This window comes from Puma concolor, chromosome A3, assembly GCF_028749965.1.
Source record: "Puma concolor isolate L17-30 chromosome A3, mPumCon1.1.hap2, whole genome shotgun sequence".
Lineage (NCBI taxonomy): Eukaryota > Metazoa > Chordata > Mammalia > Carnivora > Felidae > Puma > Puma concolor.
Genome location: NC_141669.1, coordinates 131,991,003 through 132,017,455, shown reverse-complemented (window position 1 = coordinate 132,017,455; position 26,453 = coordinate 131,991,003). Strand labels below are relative to the sequence as shown.

At 44.4% G+C, this 26,453-nt stretch overlaps 2 long non-coding RNA genes across 2 annotated transcripts in view; one reads left to right on the top strand and one right to left on the bottom strand.

Moving 5' to 3' along the window:
• Positions 1-579: 579 nt before the first annotated feature.
• The window catches only part of LOC147582813 (uncharacterized), a 394,038-nt gene continuing 368,164 nt past the window's right edge, over positions 580-26,453 (bottom strand). The window contains exon 6 of the long non-coding RNA XR_015248789.1: positions 580-1,101. This is a non-coding gene — a long non-coding RNA (uncharacterized LOC147582813). The remainder of the gene's footprint in view (positions 1,102-26,453) is intronic.
• On the top strand, positions 24,551-26,375 carry LOC112869365 (uncharacterized). Its single transcript, XR_003224384.2, has 2 exons — positions 24,551-24,723; positions 26,163-26,375. It is a non-coding gene; the product is annotated as an uncharacterized LOC112869365 (long non-coding RNA).

Below are 26,453 nucleotides of genomic sequence, written 5' to 3'. Positions count from 1 at the left end.
TGAGAGTTTTAAGCCATCCAGTCTGTGGTACTTTGTTGTGGCCACCCTAAGAAATAAGTACAGGGGGGCCAGGGGGGGCCTCACCAAGAGGCAACATTTTGAGCTGATGAGCCAGCTTTAATCAGGAAGAAGACTCTTCTAAGCACAGGAGCCAGGAAAAGCAAGATCCCTGATGTTGGAATGAGCTTGGACTATTCCAGAAACAAGGCCAACGGGACAAGAGCACTGAACAAACCTCGGCAGGTAGGCTGGTGCCAGATGATGGCAGCAGAGGTTCCCAGCCTTCTGTAGGCAAAAATGCAGATGCCCAGGCCCCCATCCCAGGTATTGGCCCATGATGGGTCCGAGCATCAATATTTTTAAAAGCTCTCCAAGTGATTCTAAGAACCAGATCACCAAGTGATTCTGAGAACTTATATAGAGCTTCGTAGGCCTGGTGGGTAGTTGGGAATGTATTCTTTAAGCAATAGGGAAGCTACTGGGTATCTTAGTTCATGTGGAAGCTCTGCTCCTTCGCAGCCTGCCCTCTCCAGTATTTGAAAGCAGCCATTGTATGCTGCTCCCAGCATCCCCCACTCCTTCCCCCTGTCTTCTCTTCTGAATATCACCAGTCCCTAGTATGGTTTGATAAATATCTACTGCAGACCTAGCAGGAAGCCATGAAAGTAGAACGCAGGTATGCTTTAACATGAAGCACACACTTGTCTGTTAGATTAGCTAGTTCAGTGACCCCTGGCATTTTCTTCTGTCCCAGGACGCTTACATTCCCACCTGTCTTCCATATGCAATGTCAACCCTGGAACAGATTTGAACACCTGCCCCCTTCCCCAGCAGAGCCTCGGTTCTGCTTTCCTCCCAGGGGAGAATAACAGAATGGACCGGTACCGAAGAGACCCAAATGCTCAAGACATTTTGAGGTGGAGAAGACAAGAGTCGCCATGATTCATTCAGCAAATTTTGAGGCTGTCTCATAAGCCTTACCTGTTGAGGTGAGATCTCGTTCTGATTAGCAGGGAGTGTCAGCCACTGCTGTTGCTGGGGATGGGGACTGCTAAGGCAGATGGACGTGGCAGAGTCACTGCAGACACACTTCCTCACGTTCTGCGGGTTGAGAAGCAAATTGACCAAGTGATGTCATTCACACAGTGAAAGGTTTTAAACCTCCACACTGCAATTTAGCCCGAAGGTATTTGTGGAAACCCCTTTTCAAACCTACATGTAAGACCACGTTCAGACTGTATGCTTCTTCATGCTTGGTCCTTTCCAGAAATGGGCAAGAATGCTCAATGAACACACTTAGCAGCTCACCAGGCAACAAATACCAAAAGACCAGAGCAACAAATTGCAAAATTGTGAGAAGATGCACTGGCTGCCTGTCTCTTCACCCTGTCTTCTGTGGACCTTTCTTCTGTGAGAGTCCTTGACCATTCATTGCCCATGTCCACAACAGAACGGATTCCGGACAGAAGTAATATGCTTATTAGAGGAGCGCATACTATCTAAGCAGGGTAGGCATTGGTATGGCTCAGCCACCTGTTTACAGCCTGAGTCTATTCTGATTGAGTGTCGTCTTGAGGTAAATACATGTAATGTTACTACTTTTTTCTCAGGGCTCATACAGAGCCCTAATATAGCAATGGAATAGCTGTTTTAAGACTCACATTCTTGGAGGACAATTATTGGGTTGTCTGCCAGGCTTGTCGTGATCACTGTCCTGGTTACCACCCTACTCTGACCCACACTGCTGGACTCACGGGAACCCCTTTATGCAATGACTTTGGCCTCACCCCCATCCGAGCCCCATTGATGGGTTCAGGAGCCAGGGCTGCTCAAAGTCCTATCTCTAAGAACTAGGTTTGGACCCAAAAGAAATTAAATCTCTCTGTCTCTCTTATTTGGTCTCACTCTGTTTTTTTTTTTTCTTCCCCCCTCTCTCTCTTTCTCTTTCTCTCTTTGTAATGCGAAAACTTGTGCAGCAGCCTCCATATTGTCTGGTCTAGAAATTGGGAAGCTGAACATGGCCGCCTGCAATAAAAGAAAAGAATCTATCTGATGCCATTAAGCTGTCTATAATTTACTCCAAATTATACTGAACCAGATGAAATTGCCAATATTTGACCATTTGAAAATTGACCACACTGGATAAAACTGACATGAAGTATATTTCTAGCTGTGCTATGATTCACGGTGGTGTCATCCTCTTCCGTGTTCTCTGATAATTGATTTGTTTTGTTATTGTTTCTTTTTCCTGCAGAACTAAATATTCCGGTATCGCCACACATACTGTGAATCCTTATGGCATACCTGAGCAAGCGGAAACAACAGTTTGGCCTTGGGAGAGGGCTTTGCTAGCCCACACCTACTCTGTGGTGGTTTAAAACTTTTGTTGTGGGCTACTGAACCTGAAAAGTGGGCCTGAAGGGAGGGCCAAACACATTTTAGGTGAAGATCGAGTAGAAGCCATGCTAAAAGCCAACCTTTAAACCACAGTGTGAGGCCCTTCAGCGTATTTAAGAGTCTCCGTGGCGATAGTTTCTCGGGAGCTGGGTAAAACCGGGAAGGTGACAAACTGGACAGCCACACCAACGGATGGAGATACACTTGCGTGCATGCTTACTGCTTAAGATTCAAAATGGTAGAGACCTCTTTTTGAAGGAAAATATGACAATAAATCTATGACAACAAACGGATACTGGTAGGCAATTGAAAGAGATCTGGACGCTGGCTGGAAGTTGAGGTGGCCTTCAACCATGTTAGAAAGTCATCGTTATGATCAAAGAATGCTCTGGTTTTTACATGGTGGTCTATAGAAAGCATAATGCAGCTCTCCTTTTGAAGGCTCTGTGAAAAATAACCACAGAATCATCTTGTCACAAAGTTTTCCCAAGCTTGATTTGTGACTGGTTCTGGGATCCTGCTGCTTTGACAAACTCTTGATCATGTCACCATCATTAGGAATATGCTGTTAGAGCTACGGTTGGGAAACCTAGCCTACCAGCCAATTTCAGCCCACCACCTGATTTTGCACAGCCCAGGAGCTGAGAATCATTGTTATACTTTTAAGTGGTTGAAAATAATCAAAAGAACAATATTTCTTGACATATGAACATTATATGAAATTACAATTTCAGTTCATAGGTAAAGTGGATTGGAATATGCCAACACTAATTTGTTTACATATTGTCTGTGGCTGCGTTCATTGCTAAGACAGAATTGAGCGGTTACAACAGAGACTGTACTGCTTGCAAAACCTAAGAAACTTACTGGCTCTTTACATTAAAAAAAAAAAAAAAAGTGTGTCCATCTCTGTGCTAGAGTACCATAGCCTTTGAGTACCATAGCCTTTGCTTCTGGAGGACTTTTTGAGCAGGATATGGTGGGGGTAACTCAAAGGAGAATACTGGGTCTTCATCGATAAGGAAGAGGCTATGCCTGTTCTGTGCCTGCTTGTTAAGAAATAAATAACAAAAATCTGGGGTGCTGGGGTGGCTCGGTCAGTTGAGCATACGACTCTTGATTTTGGCATAGGTCATCCATGACTCCAGGATTGTGGGATTGAGCTCGACATTGGGCTCTGTGTTGATGGTGTGGAGCCTGCTTGTGATTTTTCTCTCCCCTTCTGCCCACTCCCCTGCATGTGTGCTCTATCGAAAGAAAGAAAGAAAGAAAGAAAGAAAGAAAAAAAAGAAAAGAAAAGAAAAGAAAAGAAAAGAAAAGAAAAGAAAAGAAAAGAAAAGAAAAGAAAAGAAAGAAAGAAAGAAAGAAAAGAAAAAAGAAATCAAAATCTGGCCTGAGATTCACTTTCATTGGAACCTGATTGTGAATTGTGGGAGAAGACTCAGAGCTAACACATTCCTCTAACTGTTGGGAATTAATGATAATGACTATCAGGACTTAATTGCGGAAAGCCCAATTTGCTTAGACACCTTGTAGCAGATATCCTGAGAGGGGCAAAACTGAGAGCTGGAACAAAATATTCATTGGCATTTTAGCACCTAGTTCCAAACCTATCCCGAGACCCTGTGGCTTTACCACCTTTGCACCCCATCAAACATGGAATATCTTTAAAACGAATCTCTTTGGGGGCACCTGGGTGGCTCAGTTGGTTAAGTATCCAACTTCTGCTCAGGCCATGATCTCACCATTCAGGAGTTCGAGCCCTGCGTCGGGCTCTGTGCTGACGGCTCAGAGCCTGGAGCCCGCTTTGGATTCTGTGTCTCCCTCTCTCTCTGTCCCTCCCCCACTCGTGCTCTGTCTCTCTCTCCCTCTTAAAAATAAAATAAAAACATTAAAGAAAAAAAACGAATCCCTTTTGTTTTGCTTAAGCCACATCCAGCAGATTTTTATCATTTGCAACCAAGTAGAATCCTTATTTATACAGTCCTGATGGTCAACAGAAAGGACAAAGACACAAGAGTTGCAGGCATTCATTTTATGGAGCCATAAGATCTTCCTGAATTATTTAGGTAACCGTCCACCAGCACTTATGACCACGTACCTCTCACACTTAACCCAGAAATCTTCGTTATTAAGGTGATGCTTCATAATCTTTGCATCGGGCAACAACATGGCAAAAATACGGATACACCTTAGGTGAGACTGGGGAGTACATAGTGTGTTGATGGGTAATAAGTAACACACCCCAGCTCTTTTAAAGAGAGCACAAGACAACATACATCTAAGACAAACCAAATGCCTCATCTATTATTCACAGATAGTTCCAAAGATTCAGTAGGTGATCGAACTGATCTTCCAAAGATATATCCCGGGTCAGTGCAAATATCATGTGAGAGCCAGTGGTTCACTTTGACTGTCGTTCATTCTTTGTCATGTGTGCCTTCCTTCCTCTCACACCCCACCATCACTGTCCCCACCTCTACTCTAAAGTCACCCCTTCCGGCTTTCCCACCAGTCTCACTGTTCGGTGACAATATCAGGAACTGAACGATGAGAAGACAGCAGGAATGTACTATCTGCAAGGACACGCAGATCAACAAACACCTCCGTGCAAGCCTGTCCCAGTTAGTGGGTAAATGAGTTCCTGCTTTAATTACTGAACAAGAATTGGCAAGAGTCAACGGATAGGCACTCTGTAAGACATGAAATATTCCTAATACTGAACCGAATTGTGTGTCGCTTTCTTTGGACTCCATCATTTTCATCCTCCCTCCGAACAAATCAGAACGGAAGACAGTCTGCTGACCAACAACATGCCATGGAAGGACCATTTGTGAATTTTCCATTGACACAACATTTTGCTCTTTTGTATCCACTTCCAGGGACATTCATCTTTTGATGAACTCCATGGTTCCTCTTGGTAGGAGCACCTAGGAGCCCAGGGAATTCTTTTTCTAGTCTACTCTAGTGGTAGAAACACATCAGTTTCAAAAAGGCTGTGCTACATCGAGCACTCACTTTCCCTGCACTAATTCCAATAAATCCAGGAGAGAGTGTGGCACGAAATGGATGGACCCAGTCCTGACTCAGTATAATGGAGCTTTTATGCTGACATGCTCCATTAGGGACCACCACACACATCTTACTCAATAAACAAGCTTACTGCTCAAGTAATAAAGTCATTTATGGAGAGAAGTCAGCCTAAAGACCAGGACTTATGGGAGGTTCTTAGGAATCATACCAAGTTGGGTTGAAAGAGAATCCCATATATTCAAATCAAGAGATCATCTTTCAAGTGGGAGCCCTAATTTTTATGGTCCTCACCTTACCTTTTCTTCACGGGTTCAGAAAAGAGGGCTCATGTGTACTGTCCCAAATAGGGAAAGGGAATTTGGTGACTTTAAAGTCAATTAAGCCCATCCTGAATTTTAGAGTAGTTTTCTCTGCTTTTTTTCCAAAACATAAGAATTTCTGATCAAACAAGAACTTTTCCACGTTTAATTAGCCCCTTGTGTTCTGAGAAGAAAAGCAAAGGGGAATGTTAGAAAAAGTCTCTTATTGAAAATCACTGTTGCAAGGATTTTAAATTTTTTAGTTCTACTGATTATTAAAAGATGTCACAAAGAAGTGGGCATTTCCTTTTCTCCGAGTTCCCATATGCTCTGTGGTGGAGACTAATTCTGTGTCTTTATCTAGGACCTTGCAAATCCAGGAGCTACAGGAGATGTGTTGATAAGGGGTAAATGTGAGATCAAAGAGAAACTTCTTTTAGAACATGGCTGCCTGGGAAAGAGATTGGAAGTCCCTAATATGCTTTACTGACCCTCACGACATACCACCGGCTCTTAATAGGATGCAAACATGCATATTAACATTGCTGTGTATTTGCATACATATCTCTTCACATACAGGATATAGGACATATACATATATATGCATAGCTATGTACATAAAAATATATATAAACGTGTCTCTATTTAGCAATCTAAATGAGGGTGTAAAGACCTCCGTACTTTTTTTTTTGGCAATTTTAAATATTTTTCTCCTATATTAAGGGCATCACATACATACAGTAAAGTGAACTTCAGGTGTATAAGGTAATGTTTTAGAAGTCTATGCCTGGCTAACCATCACATAGACTGAGATAGAAAGCGCTCTCAGGGCTGAGAATTAACCCCAATTGAGCAGCTGCATCCCACAGAGAGGAGAGCAGTACCACTAGCACTGAGCAGCGCCCCTAATTTCACACCCTAAATGGTTGGTGTTATTATTACAAATCGCTCTGGGAGGTGGAAAATTCCCAGTGACCAAACGCTGGCAGATGTCAACCCAACCGGTAATTCCACCCCCTGCTTCCTGATGGGAAGGGGTTCCTCCCACAGGAGAGTCTGAAAACACCAGCCAGCCCTTTCCTGGCCTCCTTTGCAGCTAGCCCATGTGACTGTTCCGGCCAATGGGGGCCTTCCTCGCACTTAACTTATGCGACTATGTTCCAGCCAATGGGGGCCCCCTTGCAGCTAGCCATGGGACTATGTTCCCCGCAGTGTGGGCTGAGGGAGGTCTCCCAGAGTCTTCTGGTGAAAGAGAGATGCCTGAAGAGAAAGCTCTGTCTCTCTTCAGCCAGGCATCTGTAGACATGGTGCTTCCAGCTGGGGCAGCTGTTCACGAGGGAAGGCGAGGGCAGTGTGCTGAGGACAGCAGGAAGATGGAGGGCAAGCCCTTGAGGATATGGTCAAATCTTGGAAGCAGGGATCAGGAAACTTGTGTAGTGAAGGGTCAGATAAAAAATATTTGGGGCCACACAGTCTTTATTTCATATTCTCCTCCCCTCTCCTTCTTCGACCATCATTCTTAGTTTGGGGGCTGTACAAAAACAGACGATGGGGTGTATTTGACAAACCAGCCATGGTGTTCTCTTTCTCTAGGCCAACCCAGCAACCACCTATCTCTTGAGTTCTTATTAAGGAATATGATTTACAAGACAAACCTGCTGTTTTTAGGCTACTTTAAGCCGGATATTTTGTTACTAAAAAACACCCCCATGATACTGCAATGGACCTACGTTCTCAGACTTGAAGATGTGGCACCTTAAAGAAAAATGAACAATAGGGGCAGAAGTATCTGAGGGGCCACAGGGGAATGTGCCAAAAGTGTATGAGGACTTTGTTCTCATGCTTATTTCTTTATTTTGAGAGCGAGTGTGTGAGCAGGGCAAGTGCAGAGAGAGAGGGAGGGAGGGAGGGAGGGAGGGAGGGAGGGAGGGAGAGAGAGAGAGAGAGAGAGAATCCCAAGCAGGCTCTGTGCTCAGCACACAGCCCACTACGGGGCTCAATGAACCATGAGATCATGACCTACGCTGAAATCAAGAGCCCGATGCTTAACTACCTGAGCCACCCAGGCGCCCCAAGGAGGTGAGAAACTCTTAAGAGCAGAGCCCAAGTACCAGTATTCCCCACCAGCCGAATGATTTATACGGGTTGCAGCTGGCATCTCACCCCCTTCCACACCGTCAGTTATGGTTAATTTCATGTGTCAGCTTGGTGAGGCTCAAGCAAACACTCATTGAGGGGTTGCTCTGGACATATTCCGTAGGCTGGTTAGTATTTGCAATCAGTTGACTTTAAATGAAAGAGACTATGTGCAATCATGTGGGTGGCCCGCCCCTTATCAGTGGAAAGTCTCCAAGGGCAAAACTTGAGGTTTCCCTAAGGGAAGGAGAAATTCTGCCCCCACACTGCAGCATCTGTTCCTGCCTAAGCTCCAGCCTGCTGGCCTCCCTTCTGAATTGTGACCTTGCTAGCCTCCACAATCACGGGAGCTCATTCCTCGAAAGAAATCATAGAAGTACACTTGAAGCTCATTATTCGTGGGTTCAATATTTACAAGTTTGCCTACTTCCTGAAATGTGTTTGTGACCTCAAACTTAACACTCATGCTGCTTTCAGTCAATCGCGACATGCACAGATGGCAAAAGACTGGAGTCCCCTGATGCACGCGTCCCCAGCTGAGGTCCAACAAGGCGGTGTTCTGCCTTCTTGTTTCATACTTCCCTCGTGCTGGAAATAAGCGTCCTTTGGCAATCTATTCAGTGCCACGCTTTTTGCATGTATTGTGCGTTCTGTAGGCGGCTTCGCTGTTTAAAATGACCCCCAAGCATAGAGCCGAAATGCTGTCTGGTTGTTCCCAAGAGCAAAAAGGCTGTGAGGGGGGCTTGCGGAGAAATTGTGCATGTTAAATAACCTTTGTTTGAGCGTGAATTATAGTGCTCTCGGCCACGATTTCGGTGTTAATGAATCAACAATGTGTTGTAAATAAGGTGCCTTTAAACACAAACACACATAAAACAAGGTTATGTGTTGATCGGTTCATGAAACTATTGCGACCAGAGGTGCACAGGAACCTAACTCTGTATCTCCCCTAGGATCGATGTCACTAATGCAGCGTTTGTGGTAACTTTATAGAATATACCTACCACAAATAGAATCTGAGAAACAAATATATACAGTAGTATATATACTACTCTATACCGCCCCCCGCCCCCCACCGCCACCGCCTTACCCATGGTTGTACTTTCTCATGGTCACCCCTGCTCGGGAACCAGGTGATCCCCTTTCTCCTGTCTTGTCAGAAGATCAGTGGTACCTTAATACAGTGTCACACGCTCATGTCACCCACCTCACTTCATCTTAGCCCTTAGGGCATTGTATCCTCTCATGTCATCAGGGGAAGAAGGGTGAGGACAGTACCCATACGATATTTTGAGGGCGAGAGAGAGAGAGAGAGAGAGAGAGAGACTACATTCACATAACTTTCTTACAGCATGTTGTTATAATTATCCTAGTTTATTATTAGTTATTGTTAATCGGCTACTGTGCCTGATTTCTTTTCTTTTTTAAATTTTTTTAACGTTTATTTATTATGGAGAGAGAGAGAGAGAGAAAGACAGACAGAGGATGAGCAGGGGAGGGGCAGAGAAAGGAGGAGACAGAATCCGAAGCAGACTCCAGGCTCCGAGCTGTCAGCACAGAGCCCGACACAGGGTCTGAACTCACACACCACAAGATCATGGCCTGAGCTGAAGGCGGACGCTCGACCCACTGAGCCACCCAGGCGCCCCTACTCGGCCTGATTTCTAAGTCAAGCCTTAACACAGGGGTGTATGTATAGGAAAACATACAGTATGGATAGGGTCTGGTACCATCAGTGGATTCAGGCATCCACCGGGGGTCTTGGAATATATCCTCGCATATGTCTTATGTACATACACACACGTATTTTTCTGGAGAACCCTGATACACCAGCTCATCAAGTGTGGGCTCCCCAAGGGCAGGTTCATCAGAGAACAATGCATTCCCTCCCTCTCGGGATAAAACCTGAGAAACCACATCATGACAGACCATTGAAGCCAGCGGTGATCTGAGCCCTGCAGACCTACTGAGCCTCTCCTCCCTCTGGCCTGGGTCTGGCCTTCAGCTGACCTCAACCACAGTCCCCGTCCACGTGACCCCATTGTCTTCGCCCGTCTCTTAGTCCCCTGCTTTCTGGCTTTCGACTGTCAAACCTCTACGCGCGGCTTCAGCCACATTCCACAACCGTCTGAGTCTCACTAGCCCTGGGCCAGCATCCCTGGGCCAATATTTCTGCAACCTCAGCCCTGTTCTGGCATCCCTGCCCCCTCAGTCCTGTGCCAGCATCCCTGGTGTCCTATAGCCCAGCCCATCTCGAGACATGTTGGTCCATGGTTCCTCTCCCTAGAATGTTCTCTTACCCCATCTTTTCTAGTTAACACTTACTTTTCTTCCATAACCTGGCTCCCACTTCCTGACTCAAGGAAGACTTCCTTGGCCTCCCTCGCCAGGTTCTCTTTGCTGTTTACCTTTCCTCTACAGTACTTGGCACGACTCTCAGTTTTGTCATCTTCCGTTAGTATTCAGTCAGTTCTTAATAATTTTCTTAACGCTTCTGTTCCATGGATCCTTCTGGCAGTTTGGGAAAACCAGAACACTGTTATCAAGTGCGTGGTATAAAATATAGAAGATCACAAAGAAACTTGCATTTCAATATAATTGGTTATCAAAATATTTTCTTAAATGCCGCATGCTAACAGATGTGCTTTCTTATTAAGACATTAAATAACAAGATCTAGTGGAAGGTCTAATAACCACTGTAATTTTGAGCGGTGATAAATACAAGTGATATTTTATAGCATCTGCAACAATTGTAATAAGATACAAAATATGGAATTTAGGGAGCAAAGTGAACAAAGCCACAGAGATTGCTAACTCTATCAGATTGTTGCTTAAATTCTTAATGGAAAGGAATGGTAAACAGTTTTGAAAGTAAAGATAACATTTATTTTTTTTCTTTTTATCCAGCTTCACAGATTCCCTACCCCCTGCTGAATTCCATCTGTGTTCTCTGGATTAGAAAGTCCAGATTTGTGTCTGAATTCTCTACTGGATCCTGAAGCTCCGAAAGGCAGTCCTGTGTGATTTTGCTTACCATTGTACGCAAGTACTTAGGACATAGTAAACACTTAATAAAAAGCTGCTGGAGGGCAAAATGGAAGGAAGAGAGGGACTCCGCGGTATGCTGGGTATGCTCGGCTGAGCAGCCTTTCAGCCAGTGTTTTACAGCTCAAGTCCATTTTTATCTCTTGCAAACAATCTTCCGTGCTCGCTCTCTGCAAACCCACTGGGTTGGCTGTTCGTCCTCTGAACACTCCTATCATGAAGTACTTCCTTTCCACCTCGCTCTTCCGGAAATTGCTGATTTCATTATCTGTCTTCTCACTCATACCTTTTGAACGGGAGCTTTATCAAGGGTAAGAGTCGTGTCTGATTTCACGCTCTGTGTCACCGGCCTTTTTACCAATGCCGGGATCGGGATGCGGTTTTGTACTCAATGAACTTGTAAAATGAAATCAAATCCGGTTCTCTCCTTTTTTCTCCCCCCATAGAAGTGCCCTCTCTGTTCCTCCTCTCATGTCGCGTGGGACCCAGGCTGCTCTGTGACTCGCTCGCCTTGCCTTCCACAGTCCTGCGATTCCTCCTCCGTGGGCCCACGGGTCACGGGTCAGGCAATCCTACATTCGTGCATTGGACTCAGAAACACACTCCATGAGCGGGAACAATAGTACACATTTCATAAACCACAGAATTTGCTTTCTTTTCATCAGTCACTGGGAAACCAGGGACACGTATGTTCTTTGAAATGTGAATAACTTTCCTAAGAATCCCAAAGCAGCATATCTACTTGTATTTATCCCACCCAGCAGAAGAGAGCCAAGATTCGATGGCCCCCAGAAGTCCCCGGCTTGAATGGCTGGGATCAGCAAGACGGGCACAGCCTCTAACCCCCTGCTCCTTCTGTCGCCCTGGAGTTTGCCAGAGGGATGGACACTGGCCGATTGGGACTTAGGCTTATTCTATTTGTCCACAGATTTGTTTGACGAGTCCCTTCGCTGGCCGGAGGAAGAGGAAGAAGAACAAAATACTTTGGAACACGTCTGAAATTAAAGCAGCTGCTGTGGGCAAAGGGTTGCTTATGGACAGAAGATTTCCCAATCTAAACAAACACAAACCTTGCTCACTCACTTTAATTGCTGCATGAATATACCACTTTGGGTTTATCCATTCCCCCGTGCACAGGCATTTAGGTTTTTCTAGCCTCTCAGTATTACAGACAGAGCATATTCATTTTTGCAAGAGCCTCCTTGGGTACGTTTTTTGAGAATTTCCCTAATGATACACACTAGAATAGAATTTCTAGGTCATGGAGTGTGCATATCTTAAACTGCATCAGAGATAGCCAAATTCTCCTCAAAACGCTTGTACCATTCATTTATGCTTCCTTTAGCAATACAGGAAAAAGTGGCTACTGTTCCAAAATGCGATATTATCGGACTTTTTCATTTGAGCGATTTTAGGGGTGCGAGCTGGTAGACAATTGTAATTTTCATGTGCACGTCTCTGACTGGTATCTTCTGGGAACTGTAGCTACCCACAAGTGCTTCTGATGCATTAAGGACATGGTTGTAATTAATCTAACAGCCCTGTAAGGTAAGTATGACTCTGCCATATTTTACAAATTTGCTTTCAACCCCACAGCTAGAATTCAAATCCCGGCTATTTTATTTACTTATTTTTTTAAATGTTTGTTTGTTTGTTTGTTTGTTTATTTATTTATTTATTTATTTATTTATTTATTTTTGAGAGAGAGAGAGAGAGAGAGAGAGAGAGCGCACGTACAAGTGGGGTAGGGGCAGAGAGAGAGAGGGGGAGATACAGAATCTGAAGCAAGCTGCAGGTTCTGAGCTGTCAGCATAGAGCCTGACGTGGGACTTGAACCCAACAACCGTGGGATCGTGACCTGAGCCAAAGTTGGACACTCAACCGACTGAGCCACCCAGGTGCCCCAAATCCTAGCTATTTTAAAGCATACACTTAACTACCCTGTGTTATAGCCACTCCCTCCCTCTACACCAACATGTAGACAGTCGATCATTGCTAAAGACGGAAACTCAGTATATGCCACTGTGGTTGTCACTTAGCACTTCCTCTCCGTGCCCCATCACTGTCGCTAACTTAAAAACCCAGTGAGCCTCTCTTCACAACCCCAGGGCCAACTACAGGTCTATACACACAGTTGGTTCACAGTCTGTGACTTTTATAACAAAGACAATAATGGTGGTAATAAAACCCCAGTGAATTTCACAGACATGATAAGGTGGTGTGGCTTAAACGCTTTCTCTCTTTGTGGAATTAAGCTCCATACAGGTTAGAATCTTGTGAATGCAATGATTCTCCATTCTCCTAGAGTCTTCCTTGGAAGCTGGGACTCTCTTACCCTTTTCCTCCTCCTTTTCTTCCCCATCCCTCAATCTCAGGCCTTCTCTCTGTCTGTCTCTCCCTGTCTCTCTTGTTGCCTCTCTTCTCTTTCTCGATGTCTGATGGAACTCAACTTTTTTTTTTTGTTTCCTTTTTTTGACCTTCAGGAACGAATTTGCTTTGTATATCACTATTGTGAGGACTGGAGGGGTGATATGAGAGTGTTTCTGATAGAGTGAAGGCAATAACCAGATAGAGTTCCTTGGGGGGGATGATTTCGTCAACTGTATTGACTCATTTTTATTTTAAACTGGACACATCTGCTGAGGGACCCGGCAGGGGGGATGTCTCTTTATCATTCGAGACGATCCACGAGACAGGCTTGCATAGACAGAGCGGGGCTTGATTTAGGGCTGTGTCCCAGTTGCCTGAGTGAGGTCTAGGGAATCAGACTTTCCATAATACACCCCGGATTAGTCATTCGGCAAGCAGGTGAATATTTGCTTTTGCAATTGTGCCTCCCTAAATAATCCAGAGAGATATAAAAACAGTGAATTCAGCTGCTCGTGAATAGTATGGATATGTGAGCTTTTGTGTGGTACCAATCCTTAGCAATATTTTTTTGTATTAAATACTATGAATCTACTTCACCTGTCAGCACTATTCAAAACACAGAATGCTGTATGAATAGAAAGGATGTTCTGGGATCTTGCAGATGATTACTGTTGCTAGGAAAACCACTTCCTGATATCTTTGTGCTTGCTGTATGTGTCTCTCTTTGTGTACAGCTTTGCAGTGACAAGCAAATTCATAGCATGGTATTGGGGAGGGATTGGGAAAGTTTAGAAATGTTTAAAGAACACTGCTTAAAGTTAAAAAGGGGATGTCATCTAAAATAATAGTTAAGAGTTCTGCCTGCTTTCATGTGGAGAATTATAGCTCTCAAAGGAGAGCAATGGGGCTGCATTTGTGCTATGGTGGTGCGGACTTCAGGGCCATTCCAGCCGTCATTTTCTGGAACCTCAGAACTGGGTTATGCTTTTTTGGTGCCTGAGGAAATGACCGTCTTTTTCTCCTTGTGAATATTATGCCAATTATTGTCTCTATAGTGTCAGCTCTGCTTAATGTTGCTATTCTACAAGACCGATGGGAGGGAACCACACGCACTCTCTCTGGGACATAGCTGGGAATGAAATCAGAGCCCAGTAAGATAAGCCCATTCATTCATTTGCTCAGGACGGGCATTCTTCCCAACTCTGCAGCAGAGGTGAGATAGGTATTGCTCGTTCTAGAAACCGGAACTTCCTGGGAGACCCAAAAGCAAATATGGCGTCGGTACCCATGCCGGGCACAAAGCCCTCCCCACAACCCATGTAACACGAATACATAAATCATGGCAGTGACATCACATCAAACATCTGCATTCTCGCAAGAGCCCCTCATCGTTTCTGTAGACCATCCACAAATTGAGGGACCCGGGATCAGGTATTTCACCCCTCTGTCCTCGTCTGTAAGATAGAGATAATGTGCTCATCCATTTAATAAGGCCGATGAGGGGACTCAGTGGCAAATGCATGCAAATAACTCATGACAGTGCCTGAAACATGTGAAAGATTTCATTAAGTGTTGCTTTAAAGACCCAGGAGAGAAATAGCATGCCCTAACATCTAGTCTGTTCCTCATGCCATGCTCACTTATGGATCTCACTCTTCTTCACAGACTGATGTTCCAGATGTTGACTTACCATTGTTTTCTTGAAATAGGTCAAAGAAATAATCTCGCCAGCATGGGTTACTGGGTTTTTTAAACCAGTAATGTAATCATCATCATCATCATCATATTTATTAAAAAAATGTTTATTTACTTTGGAGAGAGCAAGAGAGTGAGCGAGCATGCAGGAGAGGGACAGAAAGAGAGGGGAATAGAGGATCCAAAGCAGGCTCTGTGCTGATAGCAGAGAGCCCAATGTGGGGCTTGAACTCACAAACTGCAAGATCATGGGATGCTTAACCGGCTGAGCCTCCGAGGCGCCTGATCATCACCATCATCATCATCTTAACAATGATAAAGTGAACACTCTTCAATTATTCTCTATTAGCCACCCAACTGCACTTTTGTTCTCTCATTTGAGCCACCCCTGTCCCGTCACCTCGACCACACAGGAGTAGGAAAGGAGACACGGAGGCCCAAATAAAGCTGGTGGGTTGCCGAAGGTCCCGGTGAAAACAGGACGAGGCAGCACCACCAACCCACCCACCAGCTGGTTCCACCATGGAGAGCCACCCACGGAGCCATGAGGGAGAAAACCGAGAGAACGGTGTGGGGGATGCTCATATGTTATTTCAGTGATCAGGACCCTCGTGCCTGTCTCTGAGATTCCATCCTGGTTTGTCATGAAAATTATTTTCATATCTTGACTCCAGGAAAGGTTTGAGATAAACTGCTTCTGAAATTGCAACAGGGAACCAGGACGTGTGAATCGGAGACTTTTCTGTCTATGTTTCAGTCCCACAGAGGCCGTGGAACATTCCCATTCCAAGGCCACTGGGAGCCGGGACAGACCATGACATCAGGCAGACTACAGGGTTTTAGGGATACCAAGAAAATGGACTTCTTTTCTAAGGAGCACCCTCTGTGAGCCCCAGCACAGTGTTTCTGCCTTTATGGAATTGAGAATGAGGCCAAAGCCATCAAGTTACAGTCCTCTCTCAGAGGACCCAATCTCCAGTTGATTGGTTAGAGTAGCCTGATCCCTACAGAATCCCATGCAGAGGAAACATGGTTCTGTTGCATCTGGGGCTGCAGAGGGTCTGGAGTGTGCACTGGGGGTGTTGCGGCGTCGCTGAAGGCAAAGATAGAAAGCGAAACAGGAGATGAAGGATTTGTAGAGATAAACACCTTCCTATTTCACTGGGGGCAAGAGGTGACTCTATTCTCCCTGGATCTGAGATAACGGGGTAGGCAGCTCTTGGAGCGTAGCCTTGGATGACACGTGCCAGATACCCTTACGTCCAAAGTGTCACGTTGGGCGTATTTTCTTTATGACTGCTGGGAGAAGCAAGACAAAGCCACCCCAAGCTTCCAGTCCACTGTCAGCACACACAGAGGTAAACGCAAGGCCTCTCATCCAAAGACTCTGCCCCCCCCCCCCCCCCCCCCCCCCGCCCCGTGACTGCCACCCTGGCACTGAAGATAAACTCTGCATGGCTCTTGATGGATGCATCTGCTTGGGGGTGGGTGGGGTCCAGCGACACCAACAGCTCCTGGGCAGGGGTGGGGCTGTGATGGATGGGATCCAGTTTATCTCCTGGCTTCCACTGATCCAGGCTGCCTGGCGAGCCCTCCCCCAGAGTTAATTTGCAATAAAGAGAACAAGGAGTTCCATTACATTCTGTCAATCGCTCATTTGTATTTACAACTAACATTTTTTGAGGACTTCCTATATGCCAGGCCCTATGCTGTGCCTTTTCTATATGTTATCTCCAGCGTGGAAACTGATTTTCTCTTAATGTGTGAACGTTACAATTTAAATATTTGAAGCAAGCCCTCGTGGTTTATTTTTCTACCGCGCTCCATAAAGGTAGATACTTGATTTTTAAATATCAAAATTAATAAAATGCAACCCTGTAATTCTACTCTCAGGGACTTTTCCTAAGAGAGCAAACAACTGTTAGAAAGACGCATAGGATGAGAACTGCAGCAAAATTTACAATTGAGAAAAATTGAAAAATACCCTAAATGCCCATCAATTAAGGATATGTGGGTATCTGTGCGTGTGGGTAAGGATATGTGGGTATATGTACGTGTCGGTGTGTTTATGTGTGTGTAACCAAGTATGTCTATGTGTGCACGTGTATTTGTAAATACATACACATCTGCATGCACATACGTACACACGTGTATATACACAAGCACATGGGTACAAATGTGTGTGCATGTATCTATATGTTGCCGGAGGTATATTGAACGTATTCAAGATACATTTTCGATGAAAAGGCCAAGTTTATCAAAATGCTAGTTCCATATCCTTACAGTACATACGAATGAAAACCCAAGATGGACATGTATATACATAAATTGCTCACAGTTTTTTGGTTTGTTTTTTTTTCCCCCCGGATGGGGGCAGGGAGGGGAATTTATGGGCAAAGACGTCATCTTTCTACTCTATACATTTCTGTATTTTTTAAAAACTAATAAGCATGTATTGATTGTGTAATCAGCTTCCCCCGGATAAAGTTATTTACACCTGGGAGGGAAAGGGAGGCAAGGCACACCACACACACACGTTGTGCAGCCGCGAGACCTCAGCCGTTTAATTACCACCAATCGCGATGAAATAATTTTATTTTCTTCATTTGCCTGATTAATTATTTTTTATCCAGGGCATTCGACACATCGAAATGGTGATTAAATATATAAAAGGAGTCTCGGAAATAAGAGAGCAAGTGACTGAGGTACAATTAAGTACTTTGAGAGGTCAACACACTCATTTTTATAGGCCAACAGTCTAGAAAGGCGACAGCCTTTGGGTAAACACAGAACTCATTTTGATGAAAACAGGATCAACAAAATCCCCTCTGTGGGGCATCAGGACTCTTCTTGAAAGCTCTTACTTCCCTAAACACGCAAATACCTATAATGGGCATTAGGGGCCAGAAAGCCCCAGAAAGACTAGTATGCAAACTCAGAGCAAAGCTCTCTCGGAGCTTTCGAGGCATAGCGGAAGTATATAGATTTGAGTGTCATTAATACTGGAATCAATCTCAATTCCCCCAAATACAAGTTTTAAAACAAAGGACAGGTGCCTTAATCTCTCTGCAACTCAGTTTCCTTATCTTTTTTTTTTTTTTCAACGTTTATTTATTTTTGGGACAGAGAGAGACAGAGCATGAACGGGGGAGGAGCAGAGAGAGAGGGAGACACAGAATCGGAAACAGGCTCCAGGCTCTGAGCCATCAGCCCAGAGCCCGACGCGGGGCTCGAACTCACGGACCGCGAGATCGTGACCTGGCTGAAGTTGGACGCCCAACCGACTGTGCCACCCAGGTGCCCCATCAGTTTCCTTATCTTCAAAATGGGAACAGTACCCATCTCTCTTGGAATGAGACAAATGCATCATGTTTCATACAATAGGCAAGGAACAACGTTAGCAACTTAGTGGAGCTCATACCAGCTCAACAGACATTTACTAAATAGTTATGTTCGCACCATGAACTTTACCAGGTTTGGGAGGATGAAAGAGTTATAAAAATCCACCTCAGACCTCAAGATCTTATAATGCAGAAGGAGGGATTTATTTTCTTCAGCTATAGTTATTTTCTGAGACATACTACCATAACACATTCATAAAGCCTGTGGCAAATAATGCATTACTGCTACCAAAATCCTGAAGTTTGTACATTTCAAGTTTTACAAATTGTCCGTGTCAATTTTGTATAGTTTGCAATTTTTATAAATTTGAGTTTATAAGTTCATACACATGACATGATCAACTCTTTCTTTACCCTTCCTTCCTCCCTCCTTCTTTCTTTTTCTCTTTCTCTTTCTATTCTTACTTTCCTTTCTTTCTTTTCTCTTTCTTTCTTTCTTTCTTTCCTTTCTTTTCTCTTTCTTTCTTTCTCTTTCTCTCTTTCTCTCTTTCTTTGTCTCTCCCTCTCTTCTTTCCTCCCTCCCTCCCTCTCCTTTTCTTCCTCTCTCTCTCTCTCTCTCTCTCTCACAGCTTTATTGAAATAGAAATCTACATATCATACAATTAGCCCGATACACTTTCTTCATTTGGTAGAAAAGGGTAAGTGGTTAAAGAGCTGGCACAGGGAAATGATTTATGACCCCAAGCCTTCCATGCTTGGGCCGTATCCTTACTTGTTATAATGCACCTTTACAAACACCATGTTTAAAAAAACAGCCTTTTTTATTCAGCTGCAGATTATCTATTTGGGGGAGGGGGAGGGTGGAGGGATGGGCATCAGAAATCAGAGTGTATCACTGTAAACGGACATAATCCATCAGGAGTGCTGGGGTAAGAAAAATGACGATGTGATCCACTTATCTAATGGAGTGCTGCACACAGAGACTTTACAAATAGACTCCTTCTCTCTGGGAGCTCTCAAAGAGCATGGATGGAGACAAATACAAGGATCTAATTTATTTGGTAGATAAGAGAATTAATTGCTGTTATCTGCCATAAACACAAACAGGGGTGTGGGATGGGGAAGGCGGCTGCTGCTTTGCTCCTCTGTTGGGGAAAGACTTCCTGGAAGGGGCAGGGCCTCGGGAACCACGTGACTGATGACAGGGGAAGAGAGTGCCCAGTCTGGAGACACAGGGAATTGGGGGCCTCCGAGGGAGGAGGCCATTTCCCTGCCTGCTCTAATGTGTCTGTGTCAAGACGGACACACTGAACGGTGACAGTGAGTAGAGGTGACACTTCCTCTCCATTGTGTGAACCATTTTCATCAAATGGTTGGGGGGACTCGGAAGCATAAGCACATGTGCGTCTCTCTCTTTGTCACTGTCTCATTCTCCCTTTCCTGTAAGAGGGACGCCTAGTAGACGGATACTCTCAGCCCCAGGTCTGTCTAAGGGAGTGAGCCAATGGAAGGAGGATTCAGATGCAGGAAGATGGCAACAATTAAATCAAAGAGCCAGAACCCCACTGGGCACCTGGCGGTGGATGTGAGCAAATCGCTCCATGCTGTGACCGATGAGGCCATATGTTATCTCCAGAAGTGACCCCTCCTTAACAACCAGTCAGGCGGCCTTATGAACAGATTTCCTGACTCGTGTGGAAGTTACCCGTGTGAAGCCTGATACTGAGGAATACAGCCAGCAGTTTAATTTATTCAGGCTCCCGATCGCTCTCAGAAAGAAACAGGTCCCTATCTCAAGGCGCTGCAGAAGATTCACAACCCATGTGTGAAAGGAATGTTAGGTTTCAATAACAAATTAACTTTTACATCAAGCCTTTTTGCTGCTGGCTGGAAGAATTGTTGTCAGGTCATGGTTCCTCAATCAAGTTATAATCGCGGGTCTACGTTCCGAGATATTCACAGGGCAAAGACACCAGGATGTCTCAGACCTGCGCAGTCTTAAGGCGGTAGCCACTAGCCGTGTGCAGCCACGAAACTGAATTAGAATTAACTGAAATCTGAAATTCAGTTCCTCAGTTGCACGAGCCACGTTTCAGGTGTTCAATAAGCACGTTTGGCCAGTGGTTGTCACACTGGACCACGCAGATATAGAACATTTCCACCATAACATTTGCATGATGGTCTACACCGACATCATCTAGCATCTTAAGAATTTTCTGAGCTGCCCTCACTCTCTGCTTTTCAGCCAACGAGGCTGAGATTCAGAGAGCTTATGGGATTTGCCAATGGTCCCTCAGATTCTAGGTAGCAACACTGCGACTCAAACTTCTTCCTGGGGGACCCATAATTCTTTTGCCAGTCCCTTCTCTTTCCCATCACAAGCCTGGGATGGGGGGAGTCTAAAGCTGATCAGAGAATGAGGTAAACTGCCTCTTGAGCCATGTTTCCCATGAACTAGTTATCACATAAACTTCATGCCATCTTAAATTAAGATTTTCAGATACTCAGGGGCACCTGGGTGACCCGTTTCAGATTCTACGTCTCCCCCTCTCTCTGTACCCCCCATCCGCTTGCACTCTCTCTCTCTCTCTCAAAAATAAATAAACACTAAGGTTTTCAGATACTCAAATGTCTAGAATTGTGAACCTCAAAGATTATTCTCTTTATTTCTCCTATTTTCACATTTCTCTGAGGAGTGACGGCCTCCCCGCCTAGCTTGGCTGAAGATAGAAAGGCAAGGCCCCGAATAAAAAGCACATCAATTAATATAACAAAATATTACCCAGACTCCATAGGTCTAAGTGAGAAGGACTGGGTGGATGAAATTAGGTCTTCACCGACCCCATTGCCTCAAATGAGTTCAGCCCTTCCAGTGTAGACAATCACCTTTAACTCTCAGTGGCTTAACCCATACAGTTCATTTCTTTTTTTAATTTTTTTTTTCAACATTTATTTATTTTTGGGACAGAGAGAGACAGAGCATGAACGGGGGAGGGGCAGAGAGAGAGGGAGACACAGAATCGGAAACAGGCTCCAGGCTCTGAGCCATCAGCCCAGAGCCTGACGCGGGGCTCGAACTCCCGGACCGCGAGATCGTGACCTGGCTGAAGTGGGACGCTTAACCGACTGCGCCACCCAGGCGCCCCATCATTTCTTATTCATACAAAGTCCCCTGAAGGTAGAGCACCTCCCGGCTGTGTGACTCTGTGGGTACAAATCATCCCGACCCTGTGACTCTGGCCACCTAACCCGTGGCCTTTCTGCTCACCATCTAAAGGAACGAGAGAGCGTGGGGAATCCCACAGGGACTTTGCATCTCTCAGTCCAGAGTGACTCCTTGACATGTTTCACTCCCAACAGCAATTTCAGTCATATCATCTGCCTCATTGACAAGGCACAGAGAATGGTAGGGGAGGGAAAGGACTGGTGGGTGGTCATGCTTATCTTTGCCACACTGGTGAGTGCAAAAGGTTGACAATAACAAAAATAGCAATACTTGATTGAGTACGTGCCTGTGATCGAATGCTCTGTGTGTAATATCTCATTTAATTCTTACTACAGATGGGAGGTAAGTGTTACTATTCTCTCTCTTAAAGATGAGCACAGAGGAGCTTAGATGGGTTAAGAGACATGGCTCAGGTCAAGTGCATAGCAGATGGCAAAGCCAGAGATTGAACTCAGGTCTGACCAATATCAAAGCTTTGTTAGGACTGGTTAAACATCAGATTTTATTTTTTTAAGAAAAAACTAAAGTTGCACTCTAGAATGGAACTTCAGTAGAACTTTGTGCAAAGATGGAAATGTCACTGCATCTGTGTGAGCCAATATGGTAGCCAGGAGCCACATGTGGGCACTGAGCACTTGAAATGTGACCAGTGTGACCAAGGGACTAAAATTTTAATTTCAATTTAAGTTGCATGGAGATTTAAAAAAACTGAATTGATAGTATTATAATTTAACTTTCCATGTTTAACTGCTCCTTCTTTAAATATAGAGTGAAGTTCTTTGAGGTCAAAGATCATAATTTACTCATCTCTTTATCTCCTTTACGTTAGGAAGAGTGCTTTGCAGATAAAGATTGCTCAGTAAATATTTATAGATTATTTCTTAAGATTAATCCACTGCAGAACTTTATGGCTTGTTAAGAATGCGGATTTACAGTGACCCACTCTACTTGCTTAGAAAGGGTCAATGGACTTTAAAGCTCTCTCTGACCAGCAACTTGCTTCTTCTTTTCATTTCACCTACAAGATTAGCATCAGCAATGAGACATCTTTTGGTATTTTCAGAAGTTGCTTCCAAGGTTTTAAAAAAAATTACTGTTTTTTTTTGGGGGGGGGGCGGGGAGTACTGAGTCCCTCATTTTCCATACTGATTTTTTTAAAAAGGAAAATGAAGACCTAGTTTTAAGTGCTTCTTTCAGACCAAACAGGAACAGAATGAAACGGAGAAACTTAATGGATCTCTTTCTGTGAACAAAATGACAGATAAAATATCTATTTTGCTCACATATTTTTCATTCACAGACAGTTCATTTCAGTAAATATCTTACCACCTGCGCTTGTCTATTTTCCAAGGTTTGGGGGAAATTTCCAGTAAGTTCAGTGGGACTCTATGGTCGGTATTTATGAGGCTGTGCTTAAAGGGAAATTGCATCAGGGATGTCATCAGCTCACTTTTTTCTGTGTTTTTCTTGAATGTATAGTTGGCAAGCTCTCAAAACCCTTATCAGGTCATGATGCAAAGATACATGTGGCCTCTACAGCTGGGTTAATATTTACAAAGCATTCTCTGCTCCCAGCCTTTTTCTTGTATGTCCCTTTCCCATGGTTCCTGCCTTTTCATAGGTCTGTTATATGGAGATTGGAAGAGGCCACGTCTATACTGACAGAGAGTGTTTTCTGTGGCCTCCCTGCAGAGGAGCTCCTCACTGAATCATTAGGACTCAGATGCCAGGTTTCTAAATGCTCTACACCAGGGTTTCTCAGCCTCAGCAGATTTAGCATTGGGGCCACATAATTGTGTTCAGGGGACTGTCTTGTGCTTTGTAGGATGTTTAGCAGCATCCCCAGCTTTGAGGGGTTAGGATGCCAGGAGCATCCCCCCACCCAGTCATGTCAACCAAAATGTCTTCCGATGTTGCCAAATATCCCCTGGGGGGCAACACTCTCCCTCCGCTTCATCCAGGTGACACCTATTTTAGTTGTCAGGTCACGTGTTATCCCCAGGGGATCAGGACATGGGTCATGTCTGTGGTTGTCGCTCTCTTAGGACCTTTGAAGCATATACTCTCAGTTTGTAGCTACCTGCTCCTTAGTGACCATCGCCCCTGGTCCTGAATTATCACTGTGATGCACATGGCAAGGACCCAGTGAAGGTTTTCCACTAAGTAACTTGCTTTGAGAAGTGCCTTATATTTTCAGAGTTCAGCAATACTTTTTGGGTTAGTTTCCTCTCCTCATCACACACAAAGGGTCCTTAGCTCCTGTGCCTTCATAGAATTCACTTGACCCTGGCGTGAAGTTTTTAATGACAAAGATTAGAGGTGAGATGATCACAAACTTTCCTTAACAGGATGATGGATTTAGTGTCATGGCTCCGACCTCTCTTTATGATAGAAGAATCCATTTTCAGTTTAAAATTAGCTTGCAAATCACATTTTCTAGCAGAAGAGCAAGACTGTGGAGCTGCACAGCAAGGGTAGTGCCCAAATGGTCTGGAAAAGACCTCAGACCCTCTGCTGATTTATGCCTTTAACAGATATTTCATATTTGTTGACTGAATGGACAAGCAATAGGCCAGGTTTTGTTGACTGAATGGATAAGCCATAGGCCAGGTTTTCTGCAAAGCTGGAAATATAATAATGAGCAAAAATAAGTATGGTCCCTGCCATCTTGGAATGTGTCTAACTGTAGGATGACGCTAACTAAATAATTATATCATTGAATGTGTAGCTACAAACTGAGATTATATGCTTCAAAGGTTCTAAGAGAGTGACAACCATGGGACGTGACCCATAGAGAGGGATTATGATAAGTTAAAGATTCTGGGGAAAACCCAAAAGGCAGCGGGTTTGGAACACAGAAAACACAGGGCGGGATGTGCATCGGGAGGCCATGTTGATAAAGTTTACATGCTGTGCGTAGATCCCATGAAGCCGGCTGCTCTTTATCAGCAGAAGCTCATTGCTGAACTTTGAGCAGCCAAGTGAAAGATTATATCTGCCCCGTGCAGAGGTCTCACGCTGCAGTTTGGAGAATGAATTGGGAGGTTGTACGCAATGTGGTGGGAGAGAATAAACTCAGGTGGCTGTCCAGGTTAGAGAGGAAAGAACCCAGGCCAGGAGGGTCTCCTGAAGACTGAGAGAGGTACAAGAAGGAGTGTTACTTGGAAGCTGAACCAAACAGGTAAGGTGAAGGATTTGACCAGTAGGTCCCACTGGGGGCAGACCAGTTACAGCTGGTATCTCTCCTGGTGGGTTGAAGTCCTTGTTGAACTAGTGTTCGACATGCTGCCTCTCATCCCTAGGAGGACCAGAGAGGGAATTCAGGAGGAGAAAATGGTTCAGGCTGCCTCTTAAGGTTTTGGCATACAGTATTGGAAGGTTGGGGTCATTTGTCCAGCGAGTGAACGCTAGGGAAGAAACAAGTTTGTGCTAGGACATCATGAGCTTTGTTGAGGTGCCTTTTCAATATTACGGGAAGAAGAAATCTGGTTTGCTGCCTTGCAAGGGAGGAACTTTCCCAAGGATGAGAGGTATTAACTGGGGGTGGTCATTTTGTAGGACATGCATTAGCCATGTAGTACCTAATGTGATATTTGGACTACTGCTAAGCAGGGGCTGATTAGTATTAGCGAATGGCGACAGAATTGTAAAAATGAAAAAGTGACATTTGTCAACCACAGTTTCCTTCCTCGTCCCCATTTCAGCTAGTCCTTGAAAACCCAAAACACATCCTGTGCACAGCTTGCTGCATGGGCACCTGGTGCAAGGAGAGGATGCTGACAATATTAGGAATGTCCCGTCCACTTCTGGACGGAGACAAGCCACTTGTCATGTTACGGCTCACCCAGGACATCTGTAGGAGAGATTCTCCTTTTCTTCACCTTGCATCTGCTCAGTATCTTAATCCCAAATTGTGGGAGTGAAACTCCGGCAACCTTTAAGGATATAATTTGCTTCCTATTACATTATTTCTTCCCGTACAGGAGAGACCAAGTGTTTGTCATTTACGAGTGTCATGTCATTACATTCCATATTGCAGTGTAATGATGTGAAATGATTAAATGACAAAATGCCAGCTCACTGCCAAAAATTTAAAGTGGCATACTTTTATTTGTAGATTGGAAAGCTATTATTAATTCTTATATTGACTTTGCCAGATGAAATGAAGCAAGCAAAACGGTGCATACAGAATTGGGGTGCCATTAGGTGAGGTCCTGAGCCCCAGGGCCAGTGTAAACAGAAAGAGCTCTCCGGTTCTGGCACCTTCTTCAGGCTACACGTCCAGAGCTAAACGTATTGGTTTAGAACAGTCCTGTCACCTGATGAATGTGGAGTGACAGGCATCAAAATACAACCTGACTGGAGTTTTTATTGGAAGAAAAATGGGAACTGAGAACAGGTGGCTAAGAAAATAAAATGGCCTCTCTGTGTTCTGCCCCCTCTTTCATCACTTTTTCTCCACTGGTGCTTATTGGGAAATTGAGTTTTATCCTTTTTTTCTCTTTTAAGGGGGCGGGGAGAGGGGGGAGAGCCTACAAATAGCGTTTCGTTTCCGTCATCAAATCACCAGAAGACTCTGCAGTTGGTAAAATAACAACGTCTCCTCTTTTCTCCCCCTAGGCTATCAAATCACACACGGAGATCTTTGAAGGAGGGTTAAAAAATCACATGCTCAGAACTATATGTTTTTTAAGCTTTTAGAGTTCAAATCTGTATGACCTCGTGTTTGAGGATCTGTGAAGAAATGTGTTCACACCTGCCAATTCTGTCATTTATGCTCTCATTCTAGGAACCCATTTATCAGGCAACTTCAATAGAATGTTCTTGCAACCATAGTCGAGTGACTGTCTTTTGTTTCCTTTTGTTTTCTCTCCTCTGGGCAATTATATATTCCTAGTCTCTGAGGAGACG